General features: G+C 40.8%; 1 pseudogene; it reads right to left on the minus strand.

Annotated features, from left to right (window-relative positions):
- Window positions 1-254: 254 nt before the first annotated feature.
- Window positions 255-1,867, minus strand: LOC110143900 (elongation factor 1-alpha 1 pseudogene; annotated as a pseudogene).
- Window positions 1,868-6,413: the final 4,546 nt, after the last annotated feature.

The raw sequence follows: 6,413 nt of genomic DNA on the forward strand, positions 1-6,413 counted from the left end.
CATCCTTTGTTGTCCCCTTCTCCTCCTGCCTTCAATCTTTCCCAACATCAGGGTCTCTTTCAAATGAGTCAGCTCTTCGCATCAGGTGGCCAAAATATTGCAGTTTCAGCGTCAACATCAGTCCTTCAAATGAACATCCAGGACCGATTTCCTCTAGGCTGGACTGGTTGGATCTCCTTGCAGTCCAAGGGAGTCTCAAGAGTCTTCTCCAACACCACAGTTCAAAAGCATCAATTCTTCGGCATTTAGCTTTTTTTTTTTTTTTTTTTTTCTTCATTAAACTTTTCTTAATGGGTCTCAAATTCTGGGACAGATTTTTGGTCAAGTTGTTTTCATTAAAAAGTACTGATTTTAAAAACTAATAGCTTAAACTGCCACACACAAAACATATGGTCCACAAAAACATTCTCCTTTCCTTCTGAAGGTTTTATGATGCACTGTTATCATTAACCAGTCTTTACTATTACACTTAAATGGCCAATTGAGACAAACAGTTCTGAGACCGTTCTTCCACCACTGATTAAGACTGGCGTGGCAGGTATTGGGGATAATGTTCATTTAGCCTTCTGAGCTTTCTAGCAGACTTGGTGACCTTGCCAGCTCCAGCTGCCTTCTTGTCCACTGCTTTGATGACACCCACAGCAACTGTCTGTCTCATGTCACGCACAGCAAAATGGCCCAGGGGAGGATAATCAGAGAAGCTCTCGACACACATGGGTTTGCCAGGAACCATATCAACGATGGCAGCATCACCATATTTCAAGAATGTAGGGCCATCTTCCAGCTTTTTCACAGAATGACAATCAATCTTCTCCTTCAGCTCAGCAAACTTGCAAGCAATGTGAGCTGTGTGACAATCCAGCACAGGTGCATATCCAGCACTGATTTGGCCTGGATGGTTCAAAGTCACCTGAGCTGTGAAGCCAGCAGCTTCCATGGGTGGATCATTTTTGCTGTCACCAGCCACATTGCCATGACGGACATCTTTGACAGATATGTTCTTGACATTGAAGCCCACATTGTCCCCAGGAAGGGCTTCCCTCAATGCTTCATGGTGCATTTCTACAGACTTCACTTCAGTTGTTATATTGACTGGAGCAAAGGTGACCACCATGCCAGGTTTGAGAACACCAGTCTCCACATGACCCACAGGGATAGTACCAATACCACCAATTTTATAGACATCCTGGAGAGGCAAATGCAAGGGTTTGTCAGTTGGGTGAGTTGATGGCAGGGTGGTTCCACTGGCATTGCTTTCCTTATGGGTGAATTTCCATCCCTTGAACCATGGCATGTTAGCACTTGGCTCCAGCATGTTGTCACCATTCCAGCCAGAAATTGGTGCTGACTCCCTTAACAATTTCCTCATATCTCTTCTGGCTATAGGGTGGCTCAGTGGACTCCATTTTGTTACTCCAACAATTAGTTGTTTCACATCCAGAGTGTAAGCCAAAAGGGCATGCTCACGGGTCTGCCCGTTCTTGGAGATACTGGGTTCAAATTCACCAACACCAGCAGCACCAATCAGGACAACACAGTCAGCCTTGGATGTGCCTGTAACCATGTTTTTGATGAAGTCTCTGTGTCCTGGGGCATCAATGATGGTAACATAATACTTGCTAGTCTGAAATTTCCGCAGGGAGATATCAATGGTGATACCACGCTCATGTTCAGCTTTCAGTTTGTCCAAGACCCAGGCATATTTGAAGGAGCCCTTTCCCATCTCAGCAGCCTCCTTCTCGAATGTTTCAATTGTTCTCTTGTCGATCCCGCCACATTTGAAGATTAGATGGCCAGTCGTGTTAGACTTCTCTGAATCTACATGCCCAATGATAACGATGTTAATGTGGGTCTTCTCCTTTCCCATTTTGGCTTAGGTTTAATGGTGGTTGTCACGACACTTGTGTCCTGGCTGCAAACCCATTGCGAAAAAGCTCAGCTTTCTTTATAGTACAACTTTCACATCCATACATGACCACTGGAAAAACCATAGCCTTGACTAGACGGACCTTTTCTGGCAAAGTAACATCTCTGCTTTTTAATATGCTGTCTAGGTTGGTCATAACTTTCCTTCCAAAGAGTAAGCATCTTTTAAATTTCATGGCTGCAATCACCATCTGCAGTGATTTTGGAGCCCTTGAAAATAGTCAGCCACTGTTTCCCCATCTATTTGCCATGAAGTGATGGGACCAGATGCCATAATCTTAGTTTTCTGAATGTTGAGCTTTAAGCCAACTTTTTCAGTCTCCTCTTTCACTTTAATCAAGAAGCTTTTTAGTTCCTCTTCACTTTCTGCCGTAAGGGTGGTGTCATCTACATATCTGAGGTTATTGATATTTCTCCTGACAATCTTGATTCCAGCTTGTGCTTCTTCCAGCCCAGCATTTCTCATGATATTTTCTGCATATAAGTTTAATAAGCAGGGTGACAATATACAGCCTTGATGTACTCCTTTTCCTATTTGAAACCAGTCCGTTGTTCCATGTCCAGTTCTAACTGTTGCTTCCTGACCTGCATACAGGTTTCTCAAGAGGCAGGTCAGGTGATCTGGTATTCCCATCTCTTTCAGAATTTCCCACAGTTTATTGTGATCCACATAGTCAAAGGCTTTGGCATAGTCAGTAAAGCAGAAAGAGATGTTTTTCTGGAACTCTCTTGCTTTTTTGATGATCCAGCAGATGTTGGCAATTTGATCTCTGGTTCCTCTTCCTTTCTAAAACCAGCTTGAACATCTGGAAGTTCACGGTTCACGTATTGCTGAAGCCTGGCTTGAAGAATTTTGAGCATCACTTTATTAGCATGTGAGATGAATGCAATTGTGCGTTAGTTTGAGCATTCTTTAGGATTGCCTTTCTTTGGTATTAGAATGAAAACTGACCTTTTCCAGTCCTGTGGCCACTGCTGAGTTTTCCAAATTTGCTGACATATTGAGTACAGCAGTTTCACAGAATCATCTTTCAGGATTTGAAATAGCTTAACTGGAATTCCATCACCTCCACTAGCTTTGTTCATCGTGATACTTCCTAAGGCCCACTTGATTTCACATTCCAGAATGTCTGGCTCTAGGTGACTGATCACACCATCATGATTATCTGGGTCATGACGATCTGTTTTGTATAGTTCTTCTGTGTATTCTTGCTACCTCTTCTTATACCTTCTGCTTATGTTAGGTCCATACCACTTCTGTCCTTTGTTGAGCCCATCTTTTCATGAAGAGATCTCTAATTTTCTTGAAGAGATCTCTAGTCTTCCCTATTCTATTATTTTCCTCTATTTCTTTGCATTGATTGCTGAGGAAGGCTTTCTTATCTCTCCTTGCTATTCTTTGGCACTCTGCTTTCAAATGGATATATCTTTTCTTTTCTCCTTTGCTTTTTGCTTATCTTCTGTTCACAGCTATTTGTAAGTCCTCCTCAGACACCCATTTTGCTCTTCTGAATTTTTCCCTTGAGGATGTTCTTGATCCCTGTCTCCTGTACAATGTCACGAACCTCCATCCATAGTTCATTAGGCACTTTATCAGATCTAGTCCCTTAAATCTATTTCTCACTTTTACTGTATACTCATTTGGGATTTGACTTAGGTCTTACCTGAATGGTCTAGTGGTTTTCTCCACTTTCTTCAATTTAAGTCTGAATTTGGAAATAAGGAGTTCATGATCTGAGCCACAGTCAGCTCCCAGTCTTGTTTTTGCTGACTGTATAGAGCTTCTTCATCTTTGGCTGAAAAGAATATAATCAATCTGATTTCGATGTTGACCATCTGCTGATGTCCATGTGTAGCGTCATCTCTTGTGTTGTTGGAAGAGGGTGTTTGCTATGACCAGTGTCTTCTCTTGGCAAAACTCTGTTAGCCTTTGCCCTGCTTCATTCTGTATTCCAAGGCCAAATTTGCCTGTTACTCCATTTATTTCTTTACTTTCTACTTTTGTATTCCAGTCCCCTATAATGAAAAGGACATCTTTTTTGGGTGTTAGTTCTAAATGCAAGGAGCTACGTGTGGAATTACCCTAATGTCTTATGTGAGGTGTTAGTTCTAAATGTGAGGATGTGAGGAGCTACTCCACATCCAAGGGCAGGAGCAGCGGCCGAGAGGAGTTATCCCATGTCCAAGATAAGGAGCAGCCGTGAAGAGATACCCCACATGCAAGGTAAGAGAAATGCAAGTAAGATGGTAGGCTCTGAGAGAGGGCATCAAAGGGCAGACAGACTGAAACCACAGTCACAGACAACTAGCCAATCTGATCACATGGACCACAGCTTGTCTAACTCAATGAAACTAAGCCATGCCATGTTCGTCCACCAAAGATGGACAGGTCATGGTGGAGAGGTCTGATAGAATGTGGTCCACTGGAGAAGGAAATGACAAACCACTTCAGTATTCTTGCTTTGAGAACCCCATGAATAGTATGAAAAGGCAAAAAGATAGGATACTGAAAGGAACTTCCCAGGTTGGTAGGTGCCCAACACACTATTGGAGATCAGTGGAGAAATAACTCCAGAAAGAATGAAGGGATGGAGCTAAAGCAAAAACAACATCCAGTTGTGGATGTGACTGGTGATAGAAGCAAGGTCAAATGCTGTAAAGAGCAATATTGCATAGGCACCTGGAATGTTAGGTCCATGAATCAAGGCAAATTGGAAGTGGTCATACAGGAGATGGCAAGAGTGAACATTGACATTCTAGGAATCAGCGAACTAAGATGGACTGAACTGGGTAAATCTAACTCAAATCATTATATCTACTACTGTGGGCAAAAATCCCTTAGAAGAAATGGAGTAGCCATCATAGTCAACAAAAGAGTCTGAAATGCAGTACTTGGGTGCAATCTCAAAAACGACAGAATGATCTCTGTTCATTTCCAAGGCAACCCATTCAATATATATATGCATATATATGTATATGTATATATTACATTTTTGACATTTTTAAAACAGGGTTCTTAATTTAGAATTATAGCAACTTCTAATAGAATTTAATATTCTCTTATAACAAATTTTAACAACTTGGTCAATTCTGAAATATAAGATAGTTTACACTTTCTTATCCTAACTATAGGCTTCCCACATGGCTCAGTGGTAAAGAATTCACCTGCCAATACAGGAGACACAGGAAACACAGGTTTAATCCCTTGGCCAGGAAGATCCCCTGGAGATGAAAACGTCAACCCACTCCAGCATTCTTGACTGGAAAATCCCATGGCCAGAGGAGCCTGGTGGGCTACAGTACACGGGGTCACAAAGAGTCAGACACAACTGAGCACATGTGCATTCTAACTATGCCCTTTTATACTGTGTGACCTGGTACAAATAATTTCATATTTGTAAGATGTACATGAGTGAATTCCCTTGTCTGTAAAGTTAGTGGGAGAAGTAGAATATTTAATGCTGGACTTTAAAAACAACTTCAACAAGATCTAATTCTCAACCAATGAGTTATTTGCTTGAAATTCAATCCATGTGGTTCCAAAAGTCAGTCAGTCAATCAGGTAAAATTGTGTTAATAAAAAGAGTGGAACTTTTGATGTTATGATAATGTATGTAAAAGTTTTGAGGGGTATTTTGTCAGGCTTCTCTGTGCATGGGATTTTCCAGGCAAGAATACTGGAGTGTGTATTTTGTAGGCTGATAGACAAATTATTAGATTTAAACACCCTATTAGGGTTATAAGAGTAGATATTATATTTCAACTGCTATTCTTATCATTCACTACTTCACTACTTAATTAATTTGGATCATAGTGGCTATATTTCTACTGAATATAAAATGGATTTTAATCTATAAGCTTTAAGAGCATCACCATGCCCCCTGAACAATGTAAGACAGTTTATTTTAAACTTGAAGAATAACCTCTTCTCAACCTGTATATGATCCATGAAAGGTTTCCACTATAAATACAAGATCTTGTGTTTTCAAGACACTGCTTTTGTTCATCATTCAATCATGTCTGACTCTTTGTAACCCCATGACTGCAGCATGCCAGGTTTCTTTGTCATTCCAGTGAGTTGGCTCTTCACATCAGGTGGCTAAAGTATTTAATACTAGGAGCAAACAAATTTCCAGGAATAACTCTTTCTTCTCTTCTTTATGGTTTTTCCATAAAGCTAAGAAAGAGAGGAAAACAATAGAATGGGAAAGACTAGAGATCTCTTCAAGAAAATTAGAAATACCAAGGGAACACTTCACGCAAAGATAGGCACAGTTAAGGACAGAAACACTGTGGATCTAAGAGAAGCAGAAGATATTAAGAAGAGGTGGGAAGAATATACAGAAGAACTATCCAAAAATATCTTAATGACCCAGATAACCATGATGGTGTGATCATTCACCTAGAGCCAGATATCCTGGAGTTGCAAAGTCAAGTGGACCTTAGGAAATATCACTATGAACAAAGTTAGAGGAGGTGATGGAATT

This window comes from Odocoileus virginianus, chromosome 18, assembly GCF_023699985.2.
Source record: "Odocoileus virginianus isolate 20LAN1187 ecotype Illinois chromosome 18, Ovbor_1.2, whole genome shotgun sequence".
NCBI lineage: Eukaryota > Metazoa > Chordata > Mammalia > Artiodactyla > Cervidae > Odocoileus > Odocoileus virginianus.